Below are 15,798 nucleotides of genomic sequence, written 5' to 3' on the forward strand. Positions count from 1 at the left end.
GATGATTCGGCATAAATCCTGCCTGAAATGCAGTTTGCATGGTTAACAGTGAAATGGGATATTTCTCCTGGGCTCCCAGATCTGTCAGGTACTGCATGTATTTGCTTTTTGACCAGATGGCACTCCTGCTTTGTAGCTGCACATGAAGTATTGAATTTCTGTGCTCACATTTGGCAAGCATATAACATCCCTGGGGATCCTGGATAAAGATTAGTATACCGAAAAGGCTCCCAAGTAGTCTTAAGAGGCTTTTTCTCCTCGGCCATCCAGGTGTTATTATTTGACTGCCTTTATTTATGCCATGACATTGTGTACTCTTCATAGTCATGTGGAACATCTCAGTGACCCTCTAGCCAGGCTGATGGACAACTGGGTGTGAGCATTTGAAGCCTTTGCCATAAAACACTTCATATCTAAGCTCTTTAAACTGGTTCACGGCTGGCTTGGTTGGTTGGTTTGGTGTATCTCAGTATTTACAGTAAAATTAGCAGGTCTGTGTATTCATGCCAAGCTAGTAGAAGACAAGAAGTCAATTTTGAACATGATGTATGTTGCATCTCTCTTTCTAATAGCGCTCACGTGCTACTCTGGCACAGCACTCACAGTAACATGCACTGAGGATGCTGAGACCACAGGCTAAGCAGTGTAAAAAAAATCTCCAACAGCTTACAAACGCTTCCCACTCACACGACTCCCTCTCTCAAAAACAGTGGTCAAACTTTTCACGTGAACCCTTCTGTAAGGCATTTCATTTCATCACCTCTTTGCTTAATTGTTGCTAAGGATTTAGCACCAAACTAAGGGCCATCTCTGCCTGGAGGAGCAATGCCTCCAGTCTCACGACACCGTGCTGCTCACTGCAGAGGCTACCTGCCAGCTAACAGACCTGCTTCGTACCTGTCTCGTGCTGACGTAGGACCACTCCTCTTTGCTGTTTCTCTACTAGCACCATGTGAATCACCAAGAAACTTGGATAAACTTAGCCAAGTGAATTTCAAATCTCAAGAGCTGCCAAACTGAGTTTGTATTTTCACATGTGGGTGCTCTGGAGATTGCTTTTGCACATTGTGGGTTCCCTCATGGACAGGGGAAAGCTGAGCACCTCACAGAAGCTACTGCAGCAATTTCCTCCCTGCACATCTGATCCGGAAGCACCGAGAGCCTTCTCACAGGCTGGACCTGTGGCCGTCTCAATTGCACACTTGCGTTTGACATGACTGTGTTACACTCACGTATATCACTATTAACTAAAACTACAAGAATAAAGAAATAGATGAACTATTAGGAAAGGTAAAAAGTCGGAGCCTATTTTGCAGATACCCATGTCGGCAGCCTCAAACGTATCCCTCAGCCCAGCACGCCAGCTGGCGCATAGGGCTCACCGGCTCAGTTGTGAGTTGCAATATCTCACTTGCCATTTCCTTACACACCCTCCTCCCGGGCACAGGGGTGGAAAAAAGAGCAAGCCATTCCCACACTTGGAGTATCATTGCCCACCCTCCTGGCTCCAGCTCTGGTAGGCATCGGAGCGGCAGGATGGGTGCCTGACGTGTGCACCACCCCACAGGGAGAGGCTCGGAAAAAGGCATCATGCAGGGGTGCCGCAAGGACTGCAGGGTGCCTGCCGCAGCCGCGGGGAGGCTCTGCTGCCTGTAGGGGCCAGCTCCAGCCTGCGGGCACAGGGCACACTGGGCTCTCCCTCCAGCACTTTTTCACCTGCAGGTATGAGGTGGGCAAGGGGGAAGACAGGGAGAAGGAAAAAGAAAACAGCTGACAAAGAATGAAGAGTAAAGTAACCGAAATGAATGCAAAGTAAAAAAACCAGCTCACTTCCCTGATAAATTTTGGTCCCTGCATTCACCAAAAAAGGGCTGGATAGCGCAGCAAAGCAGGGCGTGCGAGTGCGTTAGGAAGAACATCTGAATGAAATTCTGTCTCACCGCCACCTTCTTACGAATATGCTCTGCAAATATGGCCTACTCGTAAAATAGCTGAACAAGTGCAGCGTGTCACGGCACTTACGCAATGGCATAAGTTGCATAAGAGGGTGCACAAGGAGAATTGACTCCTCTTTAGCCCTTTCAAAAAGAAGAGCCTGCACCGCTATGAAGCCTACAATTGAGAAGCTATTAACTTGAGGTATGTTTTCCAACCCCTGCTATGTTATTTTCAGGGCTGACTGCTGCAGACTGAAGAATACTGCCTAAATTTTTTCTCTTTCTGTACATTCTGAATGTTTATTTTGTGTAGACATTTGTCCAATTTCAGATAATTTCATGTCTGGAATGTCTACATAAGTCGGTGTGTGGGACTATCACAAGGCAAAAATAAACATTGTTGCAGGAATTGCTTCTTAATGACGAGGACTTTTCATGGAGAAGATTTGTGCCTTGGTGTATGCATGCTGTTGACAAAGATGTACTGCAAGCAACAGATCTGGATTTTGTTTGTTACAATTTCTATCAGGTGTACAATCTGTCATACACAGAAAGTCCCTTTCAGTAGGAAAAATGAGAGCTACAGAGCTCTTCACTGCTTTCTTTGTTGTCTCTCTGATATTAGGTACCTTACCGATGAATAATATCCTATAATAAAATACAAAGATTATAGTAACTGGACATGTTAAATATTGGTGATGCAGTGGGCCTCTGGATTGCTAAGCAGTAATTCAACAGCACCCTTCTGAAGTGGAAGCACGCTGAACTAAGCCGTTCCCTGCTGCTTCCAACTCCTACTGACGCTGATAACTATCTTCCTACAAGCACAGTTGGATGAAACGTAAAGAAAAAGGTAAAAGAGTGCACCTTGCCATCTGTGCCAATCAGCTAAAGGCTATCTGGGAACAGGAAGACACAGCCATTATCTTATTTCACAGTCCATACTGCCATTGCTGGGATGGGATTTTTTGAAAACACACATGCAAAGTGCATCCTGTTATTTAACCTGGGGTTTTTTCACCAAATTACATAGGAACATTGCCCTTTCCATACATGGCTTCATGAGGTCTGTGCAGGTAGAGAATCAAACCAGAATTGATCTTTTTTTAGAAGTTTGCTGAATTGATGGACAGAGCAAGCTCAGAGCTGGTTACCACCTGCCCCACTCATAGCACGATGCGTCGGGAGGTAACAGCACCAGCCGCTCGGCATAGCTACAGCGAGTCATTCCTGGCAGCAATAGCTGGTGCCTCCCTGACTCCAGCTCACAGCTTATCCATTTATTTGAAATCCAAGTCCAGCTACAATCACTGCAATAGTACCAGGCTCCAATCTGGGGATCAGACGAGATCTTTTGAAGTTTCCAATGTGCTAGGAAGTTCCTCTAAGTAATAAAGGACTGAATATCTGACACGTGCTGTTTTACTCAATGGAAAACTCACAAGATGACTGAATTAAAAACACAATACTCTGAGAATTCCTCCTCTTTGATCCCCATGAGACATTCACCTGTTAACTGTACCATTGCCCACATCCCCAAGGGAAAGATCCTGGGCTAAACAGGAGCCTCATACCTGGGTTTGGGCAGCATGCTCCCCAGGCAACCCATGGCATCCCCTCCTTGCTGCCATGTCCCATGGACGACTTTGGCTTTAGCTGTTAGCAAAGTGCTCAGAGACGTGCCTCTGCACATCCTTATCCCGGCATGGGGATGTCTCTTTGGTTTGGACAAATGGCCTCCAGGGGCCAGGGCTGCAATTCTGTGTGTCCTAGGCCTGCTTCTCGTCTCTGTGAAAGTAATCATTCTGCTCAGCTGCTTAACAAGAGGGCAGAGAAGCTCGTGGAGGTGCCAAAGTAACGGTCCAGGGGCTGAAGTCCTGTGTATGCACGTACACACACACACAAATATATCTATTCCTGTCACCCAGATTTGTTGATCCACTCGTCTAAGAGATGAGAGGATTGGGAGAGTGGACTTTCTTCTCGCGAATGTCTTGAGTTTCCTAACTTGTCCCCAGGCGTCACAGACCCCTTGGACAGCCGTCACCCCCCTCCTGCCTCAGGCCCTTCTCCCGTGCACCTGCCTGGAGCACGAATGCCAAAACAAACATGCTAGATACAGAGGCGTTTCTCAGACTATTACAGAGCCTATTTTAACAGATGACTTATGTCTGTGGCGTAATGTATGTGGGAAACAGAGATACACTTCACACTTCTAGGAAGCTTAGAAAATTGTGATACTTCTAGGAATACAAATGACATAGGTTTAAGTACATTCAAGAATCTCTATTACCACCTTGTTTAATTTCCTTGTGCCTGGATTTCAACTGAGTTTCTATACTAAGTACCATTTAAATGGCTAACTGAAAAAAATCTTCAATTATGTTCATGAATATGGATAGTTCCTGGTTTCTGTTGTACAGGATTTTGTTTACATAGGCAATGGAAAGTTTGTTGTGGTTCACATACACAGAAAATATTTCAGCTGTAAACACCAGTTGGTGAAGTTGTGCATCACTCATTCAGTACAGTCTTTGGGTGCAATGGTTATGTTTAAGCACCCGCAACCTCTCAGGCAAATCTACCAGATAGATTTCCATTATTTTTTATTTAACAGGAGGTAAGCGATCAGCTGTAGAAGGGACATTTGCAAGTGTGAAAGCAAATGAAACTGTGGGGGAGGAAGAAGGAGGGAGGATGACGAGTGCTTTACTGAAGATCTCAGCAAAATATTGTTACTAGATAGGATTTCTGCCAACAAAATGATTCAAACAGAAGGGACACATCAGGGAGGACACGGACAGAGCTGTGATCTACAGGAATGGAGCTCAAAGATGTTGTGGATTTGGGCTATTCAGAAATACCACACAATGGGCTCTTCTAAAGATCATGGTCTATTTTTCAACAGACACCCACACATCAAAATACTGCCTACATTTGGTGAAATCTAATAATCTAGTTCTTGTCACTTGTAACTATTGGAGTTCAGGAGTTGAAATAATACTTGGTTAAATAAGTGCTGTTTATTTCTATAAAAGTCCTTCTCCACTCTTGCCACTTTGAGAGCAAAATTCAAGGTCTGCAAGTACAGGCAGATGACACTAAACTCCGCTGTGCCTTATATCCACAGGCAGAGATCAACTCTACTGAAAAGCTACTGAAATAGAAAGAGCAAGTCTCTGGAGAAGCCTGAAAGAGAAAAAGCAGCCAGTGTTGTTCTCTCTTATAAAGGAGGGATGCGACATAGGAAAAAAGTTTGAATGTCACATGGGTTGAGACTTGGAGAAGGTGGGAAAAAGTATTCTCCAAAGGACATATTTTTGGAGCTGCTGCGGGAAATCTCTCTGCAGGCAGATCTTGCTGTGGGGGAAGCTCACACCCTGCCATGAGGGAGGACTGGCCCATTTGGAGCTCAGGATAAACACTTGGCAGGAAAACAAGCTCCATCAAGGATCTGTATCAGGACTGGGCACGTCAGTCCTGCAAAGATTAACACATATGCTAAGCTTTCTGCACATGAATGTTCCCACTCTAATTCATGGGTGTAAACATATGCGTGTGTGTAGAATCAGGACCTCAGCGCCTTTCTTCTCTAGATCATGTGGAAGTTTTTCTAACTGTAAACATGCAGGAAGATTTTGAGCAGAGTTAACGGAACAGCCTCTGCTGCAGGCCAGAGTGTTTTTGAGACCAGCACATAGTCAGAAATATGACTGGTCCATATGGCTTATTGCCATGAGATTCCCTCAACAGAAGTGCCCCTGATAACCAGGAACTATTGGTTTTATTTTTTTAATCTAATTTTTTGATTGCTGCTAAACCTGCTTCTCATCTGCTTAAATGTACCTTTATCTAATGGTGAATTAGTGTTCATCTAGATTCAGCTACAGGTTAGTTTGTGGCATATGGAGCCACGTAAAACTAATCGGAATAATTATTTATTTTATTTTATTACAGTTTTATCCAAATTACTTAAGATTGTTCACACTTTCAAGGGAGCTTTTGCCCACATATTCCTTACTAAGCCCAGTTCACTCAAAATTTGATCAGATTTATGTCATTATCAGTGTTCTTGTCAAGGGAATTCAGGACATTTAAAATCAGTGGATCGTTACATGTATTATGGGCTTTTTATTAGTATTCTTCCGATTATGACATTAACTTGTCTAATCTCATTTTGTTATAGCCTGTCTGATCTGCTGGTGAGCTGCTGGAACTTGAATTTTGAAGCAAAATGATTAAATGAGAGGTGGTCAGAGCAGTCAGCTCTTCAAGCGACGATGGTCTTGATATTCAGATCAAATATTTGTTTGTAGTTCACCAACAACTTTCCTTTATAGAAGGATAATTTGTATGCTATCTGACCAATGTGTTGTTTGCAATCATGAACAGAAAAGCTGCTCAATGTACAGCAGGAATTAGGCTTTCTGGGTCTCAGCTGACTGCCTTAACCAAGAGCATTTCTGCTGTGTTGGGAAACTGATGTCTCTTCACCAATTACTGCTGCCTTTTTGTAATCAAAGTGCGGGGAGGGGGGAAGAGAACTTTGAGGCTTGGATTCTACCAATGATTTGATTGAACCATGAGTAAATCAAAGGGAAAGATGAAAAGAATTCCTGGGAAAGTATTTATAAACCCACAGGACTGAACGACAAACATCCGAGATTGCTAACAGAGCTAATAGAGGGAAGTGCGATACCTTGAGCAGTGATTTTTGAAAGTTCATTGAGAACAGATGAGGTGCCAGAGGATTTCAGAGCCACAAAATACAGCACTCAACTGAATTATAAAAAGGGGCATCCAGGAATTTACTAACCAATTCATTTAACTTCAATAGCAAGTAAACTATGTAAGGAGTCATAAAGGAGCCATTATGAGAACTTAGAGCAACCCAGAATCATAAATAATTGGGTGGGAAAGGGCTTTAAGAGGTCATCTAGTAATCTCATCAGAAATCTCATAAGAGAAAACATTCAGCAAAATATGGTACTCGGATATACACATTTCAGCTGGCCCTTTCTACACACCTGAGGAGAGTATTCAGCCATTGCTTGGGGAGGGGGAACATTCCTTGAGCAGAGCCCATTTTAAACAAGGGACTTTCTTGCCTTTTCTGCAGCGTTTTGTCTCAGTATTGAGCGAAAATCCCCAGAGGTGACAGGAGAAATTACAGCAGCTGGCACAGGAAAGGAAAGCTGTTAAACTTGATGATCCTCTTTTTCAAATTAATATATCCTGGACAGAGACCCGAGTAACAGATCATCTGCGGGGCAAACTCTGATAACATAAGCAGCTAATGCTGGGGCGGAGGGCCTGGGAGGGAGAGTGCTCTGGCACAGGGAGATTGTAAAAGAAAGCTTCTCCTGCCGAACACCATAGGGCAACAGAGAGGTCAGCCTGCCTTGCTGGAGAAGCAGGAGAGGCCGTGGCCAGCACCAGGGGAAAGAGGAGCCAGGGTGCCTCCAAAACTCCCACCTGCACCCCAGGTGGGTGCGAGGAGCTGGCCATAGAGGGGAGCATTCAGGGGTTGTCACTCCCTTGCCTTGAGCTAGGCATTTCCTAAGCTACCTGGAGCAATGGCTGTACGTCCTCACGGACGAAGCACAGCTCCCACGGCAAGGAGGGTGCCCACCGCCCAGGGCTGGGCATCACACAGGCAGCCAGGGAACCTGCCAGTGACCGTGCAAAGTCTAACACCACCTCGGGGTGGCCAGCAAGGGGAGCTCTGCCATGGATGGGGACAAGGGCAAAAGTTATTTCTTTAGGGCTTGGAAGGCTTTTTATCTATTAATTGGAAACTTTAAAAACCTTTATTTCAACTCATGCTTCTGTGAATTTTTATATAGTTTAAATCCTTCACTGCAATGTTAGATGATAACTTTTAGGTCCCGAGTACTGTACTGAGTTTAGCGGAGTAGTTCAGGAGATCCAGGGAAATACTGAGTGCAACAGGTTAGATTAGGAAACCAGGATGGGGCCTCTGGCACTCACTCTAAAATGCTGAATTGCAACCTGACCGTGACAGAAAACCACTAACCCTGAAGCACCGAACTGCTGCTGCAGTACAAGAGCTTTACCTCCAAGGTGAAATCCTGCGTCTTTCCTCCTGCTCACACACAGCTGCTCACCAAAGCTAACCAGCCAAGTTGCCTGAATTCTGAATAAAGTAGTGATCTGCGACTGCAAAACTTATCTAGGACTTTGCCCAGCCAGATACATGTGTATTTTCCTCTTAAATGCAAAACAACATGAGGCCATTTTGAAAGGAATGAGGAAAAAAAGAGCAGAAGTTTACTTGTCATTACATATAGATAGTAATAACCAAAAGCAATAACCAAACCATGTGAGGAAATTGAATACAGACAAGCCGCTATGCTAAATGAGAGAGAAGCACCAATTAGGTGCAACAGAGCTCTTATTATATGGCATTCTGATTACCTTAAATTATATTTTTTAACAGACATACATTTTTATTTTTGCTTCTAAAACAGGTGAAGTTCTTTTCAAGTATTGACGTCAGCTAGCCTCATCAATTGTTCCTGTAATAGCTCAACTACCACTACAGCCACAAATGCTATGAAAGAGCTAAGTACTCACTGCACAAAGGGGATTCAGTTTGGTCATTGCCACAGCGCATATGCATGGCCTAGTCTTTTACAGCATAGTAATTGATATTGATTTTGTGTGGCAGAGGTCCCTCCCTCCATGCACTGGTCTTTATTTAAAAAAAAAAAAGTTAAAGACATCATGATCCATCTTGAAAATAAATCTAATTTTTTTTCCTCCTTAAAAAATGCAGTGAATTTAGTACTCATCAGATGTGCTGGACTGAGTCCATGGCAGACCTCCAGCATGGTCTGCAGGAGACCAAGTCTTCACATGGGCCTGCCTGCGCTACTTGGCCATGCTTTTGGGGTGCCCCATTGGGCCAGCACAGCAGCACAACACGGACTTATCTTCGGTGTAAGGGCCCCCACCACTCAGAGGCCATGTGACAAGAGCGCCATGACCTGCTACAACCTGGATTGGAGGCCACCAGCTCTTTCAGCCATCAGCTGGCAACATGGCTGCCAGTTTGACATACCCGGTCACATCCAACCCCCACTGTGTCCCATCCAGTCCCCCCCATTATTTCCTGTTTGGTCTTTCCTTTATGTTTTGACCCTTAATTATTACTAAGGCTGCACCCTTCTCTTTCACAGGAGTCCTGGACTGCACTATTTATTTATCGTTGCTCTTATTTTGGTTTTAAAAGACATCCACAACTTGGGGATGTTGGGGGGGAGAGTTGATGCTACCGTGAACGCCTGGTGACGGTTCAGTGGAAAACTTCAAGCTGTGCCAGGCTAAACAAGAAAGGCCACGAGAGCTGCAGAGGCCAGCTGAGTCCAAGGGAGCACTTGAACTCCCCAGGGAAGGCAAGGGAAATCTACTGAAAACACTGAAATGACACTTTTGCTTCCTTCCTGTTTATCAGATGAACCCAACTGGGGTTTTACTTCCAGGTGTGAAGAAGGTTTCTACCAACAGGCAATTTCACATGGCACCATGGAGGAAGGGCTGGAGGCTACCGGCGAGCTGGCCACCCTCAGAGTCCCAAACACCAGCAGTGTGGGGCACCGAGGCAGCATTGCGCAGCCCAGCAGCTTCCCAAAGCCGTGCAGAACCACTTCTAACAAACCACGCATGGCTGCTGCTGAAACCTGAACCCTTGGATTCATTCACTCCTCTGCACTTCGAGAAGGATTTCTCGTTCACTGAAACATCTTCACTGGCCACATTTCAAGTGCCCTTGGATGCAGTTTTTGTTTAGGTACTGTGTTCATTTCTGACAAGTACTGCTCACGAGCACAAGCATACCTGTTTCAGCTAACTGACGGACAAACACCAATGTCAGAGACGCAGATGGCAGCTGACTTCTACCCAAGCCTTACTGATAAAAACAAATGTTTGTGAAGGTCTGTGGAAACGTGCTCTCTCATAAGATGTCCAGCACCTCTTGCTGCAGCCTGGGCTAAAAATATTACAAGTATAGTTCAGGCTTTTGTCATTCCCACTGCCCACGGGAGCAGGATGTGCAGAGGCAGAGGATCAGAGGATATAAAAAGTTCATTCAGGAGTCTGTCTTTTTTACATTCTTAAAGTGACCCCAAACACTGTAAGTTTCCCATTCAGTTTTGACCGGAAAGTTTGGCTTTTTCCTGACCCTCCTCCAGCCGGTGGGAAGCAGGAGTCACAGCCCAGGCCATCACTTTGATGCTGCTTTCCTGCAACTCTGACAGCTCTCCTGGTTCCTGTGCCCACGAATCGGCCATGCCTCCCCGTTCCTGCCCAGCGGAGTTGAGCATCCCTACAGCATCTACGTACCAAGCTTAGCAGCAGAGCCGCTGCCGGCTGAGACCCATGGCAGCCCTCGCCCACCTCTTGCTGGTACCTTGTCCTCTGCCAGAGCAAGGCCAGCGCAAAATGGACTCCCAGCTGCACCTGGTGGCACCAACATAAATTGCGTCTCATGGCACAAAGAGTAGGGCAAACTGAACCTATTGCATCCTCCCAGGATCTCTCAGATTTAGGTCAGGATATTAACTATGCCTAGCTCCTCTGAAAAGGCTGTAAAGCAAGATTTTACATTTCTTCTTTCTGCTCATTTTTCTTAATCTAAGATTAAAAGCATTTCTTTCTGGAACCTGAAAACTTGCTGATAACCCTAAAGTCCTAAGTGAAATGGTGTTGTGATTTGGAATGAGGTGGTAACTATGTATATAAGATGAAGAAGATACAGAGGTTTCATTTCCTACAAATTAATTCTCTACAAGCTGTGTAAACTTTCCTTAGTATAAACAAAGTCTTTACAGACAAAGATGTTAGGGTTTTTTCCCCTTTCAATTATTTAGAGAAAAAATAGAAATGCGATTTTGCTGTCTAGGCACTTCAGCCGGTAGCAGCAGATCGAGAGCTGCTCTTGTTGCCTTCCGCAGTGCACTTCCTCACGCTTCTGACTATAAAACAAATGTAAATAAACTTGCAAAGAAACAACCTTGTGCAGCCGGATATTACTAAGCAGTTTCAAGTTTCTACACTAGATTGACACCAATTTGTAGTTACCCCCCAATACAAATGCTGCGATCTCTTACTACAAATGGGCAACATGCTGTGAAGCCAACACAACTGCCCACAGCAATACCACCGTGTTATCTTCACTCCCATTGCTTTTCCATGCCCTTACTTTGGGAGGCTCAAAAATTCAGCTCTAAAAATGCATCAAACAGTAATCCTGCAAAAGAGGATTTGCAGTTTGGTGGCCCGGCTCTGGTTTATGTGTTTGCTCTCCATTGCCTGCATGTGTACAGCGTGTCCCAGCCTGCCGCAGATGCAGGGAGGGGAGCTGCTGATTTGCTTTGCTCTCACTGTTGCACTTCAGGTCTGATGAAGCCTCCTGGGAGGAGAGAGGAGTCACCCCTCAGAGAGCTCAGGGCACCCTCAGTTTGGAGAGGGAGCGTGAGAGGGGGCAGAGATGACTGCAACACCCGGGGGCCTTGGCACGCCTCCTGGGAGGAGTGAGGAGCACCCTGGAGCCAGCCTCCGTGGTGATGGAGAGATGGTGGCTCGCGTGGGGACACGGGGGAGTGGGCTGGAGGCTGTAACACAAGAGGCACCGGGCTCAAAAATAAGACTAGGGGAAGGACCTACCCTCCAAGGACACAAAAAGAGCCTTTTATTTTAACCTGAGATTTTTTCTGCTTCAAAAAGTTACCCTGTTGGAGCCTGTTTTCTGAGAAAACACGGTGCCAGGGAGTCCCTGGGAGTCTCCTCATGGGTGCACTTTCAGGAAGAACATTTGGGGTCTACCAAGGGGCCTGACTCACAGGCCCATTAGACGTGGCTTTGCCAAATAGACAAACAAGTCATTACGGATAAATATGAAAGTACCATCAGAAAAAGCAGCAGTATCATCCTTTAAAAATATTCCAGAGCACTTAATTCTCACTCATATTCAAATGTATGTAGGACCAATTAGAAATGCAATTTGCTGTTACTTGTTTTCCTTCATTGTATTATTTCAGTACATTGCATATCATTTAAGAGGAAGAGTGCTTTCATACATCAGAAAGACATTTTTGTCTCATTAATGCCCTAAGCCTAAAAATAAAACCAGATTTAAAATGAATGCTTGTGGTATTTGCCTACCCTTCAAAAAAAAGATCTCTATGCCTAAAGACACGATTTCCTAGAGAAGCAGTGGACACCTCTTCAGAATGATGCTATTTAGAGCAAATAAAGGAGAAAAAAAGTCACTGATGCTCATGGCTCCCCACATGGGTCTAACCTCTACCTTCAAACGTTTTTGCACAACCCTGTGGGGAGCGTTCGTGTTGTGTTGCCCAGGGCTGAGCACTTGGGCTCAGGCGCTGGGAACAGCAGTGCTGCCCTGCTGCCGAGAGCCCCTGCTTTTGCCTGCAGTACCAGCAAGTGAAGATCACTGGGAGGTAGTGTCATGCCTTACTCTGGAGTACCTGGGGATTAATTCTGGAGGGCAAAACTTCAGAGCGGCAACTTCTAGAGGAGATAGTTTGCATCGATAATAAAATAACCAGAAAATATTTTGTCAGTGTAACCATCTGTACTTCTCTGAAACCACCTCACTGGAAAACTGTTACCCAGTCTGTGATGATGTATATCTGTCACGCATGACAGCCTCACGTGAAGGCAGGGCTACCTCCTTCTGTGTCACTGCTGTCTGCAGCCACTGCTTCTCAGGACAGATACAAACACTCCGCAGCTGAGATAAGAGTCCACAACTCAGCTTTTTTTTTTGCCTTCTCTCTCCCCAATGACTGTAATACCTGTTTCTGACAGTACCAGTGGCCTGACTTTCCAGCCTTCACTGGAAAAACAAACAAACAAAAAAAAACCACACCAGCAGTGAGAACAGATGCCTTAATACTGCTGCTCCTTAAGTTAATAAAGCCAAATATGTATTGGAATCTGATTTCTCACTTTTCTTTATTAGGTACTTTATCATTTGGGCTCCATTTTCCAACCTGATTTGTTACTACAAGATAAAGCAATTATGTGCTCAAACATGATTGCACTGTAAAACTCCAGCCTGTGAAACCATGGCCCAACAACAGACAGGGCTCTGCTGGTGATACCATGGCTAGCAAAAACAGATCTGTTACGCACGACACTTGAGGAAAGCAGTGACCAAAGGCCTGTGCTGTCCCTCTGCTCTGCTGCTCCCCAAAACTGCCTGGAGTGGCACAGCACCCAAACCGGGGAGAGACCGCCACCCAGTCTGCTGCAGAGGGCAGGGAGGCAGCCAGCGTCACAGGGCCAAATGCAATCCAGACTGGAGGCACGCCACAGGCAAGAAAAGGAAGGGGATGGTAACCCATGAGGAAACCAGGTGAGAAAAAGGAAAGCAAACCTTTCTCTCAGGAGCTGCACAGAGTTTCTGCCTGACAAAGGGAGAAGCCAGGGAGCAGCATAGCTGCTCCCCAAATCACTAGTCAGATTCGCCACATGGTCCCGACTTGCAGCTGCTCCGGTACTGGGGTGCTGTGCCCAGCTCGCTGGCCCCTCAGCCAGTTCAGTGGGCTCAGGCTGCTTTCAAGCAGGGTGGAGGCTGACAGGCCTCCTCAGGACCCCACCGTCCTGCAGGGAGCCCTACCTGGCAGCCCTGCCTGCAGGGGGTTATGTGGGAGACAACACCCTGCCAGCCACCAGCTCCTCACCACCAGCGCCAGGGCCAGCCAGGAGGAAAGGTGGCCACTGGCCACTCGCCAGCACATCTTGCATTGCCTCAAATATTGTGTTCTGACTACATGTCCTGTTCAGTATGAAACAAACCTACCGGAGGAAATGAACAGGATTTTGCTTTTAAAAGTATTGTATCAGGTACATTAACAGTTCTACCATACATGTTATTCAGCTCTTCAGAGAGTGCTTGGGTTTCATTTCTGCTGTAATTGTATCAGCATCTTGCTTCAAGCCTCTCCTTGGCTTTCCTGCTACTTAATTTATTTTCCTTTGCAGTCATATATTGAGCCATCTACAGTGCTCTCCTGGCTCCTGAACCTCTGGAAACACATCACACCAAAGTGTTTTAGTGAGTCACCTATGGCTCTTGTTTGCAGTTTTTACTTGTGTAGCAAATACGAACTCTGTGTTTAGGACCTATTACTGCAATGATTGCTCTTTTTTAGCCTAGCAGTTGCTGAGCACAGATAGTAAAACTGAAGACTTCTGTGATGGAAAAGCAGTCATTTGTCAGGTTTTAAAAAAATCTATGACATGGAGGTGACTCGCAGAAAGCAAGGAACTATTGTCTAGTTATTAATGCAATAAAGGTGAATATAAACCCAGTTGACATCCAGGAAGCAGTAAGTCATTAAGTGGGTGCTGCAGCAGGCCAGTGAGCAGTATCAGTTCAGCTCCCCCGGCATCAGCGCTGGGGCTAATGTCATTCAGCCTATTTATCAGTGACATTATTTATTCTCTGTTATTTATTGGTGGAATATGTGAATTTGACAGCGATCTGTGAATGACAAGGAGCTAAGAGGTGTATCAAATGCAGGAGCAATACTTCATAAATGTAGATGATTTAAACAATTCGGAGATTTGTCAGAACAATGAGATGTGAGCTTTAGTGGGAGGGGGAAAAAAAACAGATGTCAGACTACACCTGGGGCAGATATTCGCAGAGGGCGGATAAGCCAGGCTTGCTTCTACAGAGCAGGAGTGAAAGGAGGACGTTGGCCGCCCATGAGTGCTGTCACAGCCGTCACGCTCTCGCAGATACACCAACTTCAAGGGGATGATTCTTGACTGGAGCTGGGGGGGGTATGCAAAGTCAAGGAAAACTGAATTTTGCAGCTTCAGGGAAGAGGTTGTGCGGCCCAGAGCCACATAGCCTGGCTGGTACTGCTGCTGCCCCCAGGGAGAAAGGGGGGGTGTATTTTGGGATGGTCTGTATCTTCACTTACCCATAGCCACTGCCACATGCACCCTGATCCCATCTCATAAGGCAGCTGCTACTCTGGCTCTCTACAGCACTAGTGCTGGCAAAGTGGGCAGCCAAGCTACAGCTCTTTAACTTGGGCATTTCTCTGTATTTGCCGGTGTTTAAAACCAGGCAGAAACAGACTCTTAAGAGTAATTATTGATCCCACAGGCTCATTACAGCTGCCTTTACTCCCCCTGCAGTGATTACGAGCAGATAGAGTGTTTTAAACAGTAGGGTTGTGTCTACATGTCTGCTAAGTGACATTTAAATGAGTTAACTAGTACCTGCGAGGAGATGCATTTTTCAACGATGGCCTTTTTATTCCTATTTGGCACAGAGAAAGGCAGCAGGCAGAGCGCTTCCCTCCACCACGGATGGGCTGGGGCTGGGACAAATCCCACATCTCCCTGGTGGTCCCCCTGCTCCTCACTCGTCTCCCCACCTCCTCCTGCCTCCTCCAGCCTCAGCACGCTCTATCTGTGTGGAAGTCTGTATGCAGCGGGAAGGGCTGCAAGGGGAAGGGAAAGCATTTGTTTGCTTCAAGACTTGAAACAGCTTTTTCTGGCCTGGGATAATGCCGGGATCCCTGGAGGATGAACTCCTGCCACCAAACTCCAAAATTCAGAACAACTTTAAGATAGCTCAAGTTTAGTGGCCAAAACTGGCTACCCCAAAATCAATAATCATCCTTTAAAATATACACCTAAAAGGATCTTGGCCAAAGTTGGGGGAGCTGTCACAAGTAGATCACAAGCACCCTCCGTTTAAATGCTTTGAGAGTCCTGGGTGTCACAACTGAAAGAAAAAAGGCTCCCAGGAGCCAGAGCTGTGGCACAAAAACAGCCATCTTACAGA

The sequence above is a fragment of the Gymnogyps californianus genome, chromosome 6 (genome assembly GCF_018139145.2).
Source record: "Gymnogyps californianus isolate 813 chromosome 6, ASM1813914v2, whole genome shotgun sequence".
Lineage (NCBI taxonomy): Eukaryota > Metazoa > Chordata > Aves > Accipitriformes > Cathartidae > Gymnogyps > Gymnogyps californianus.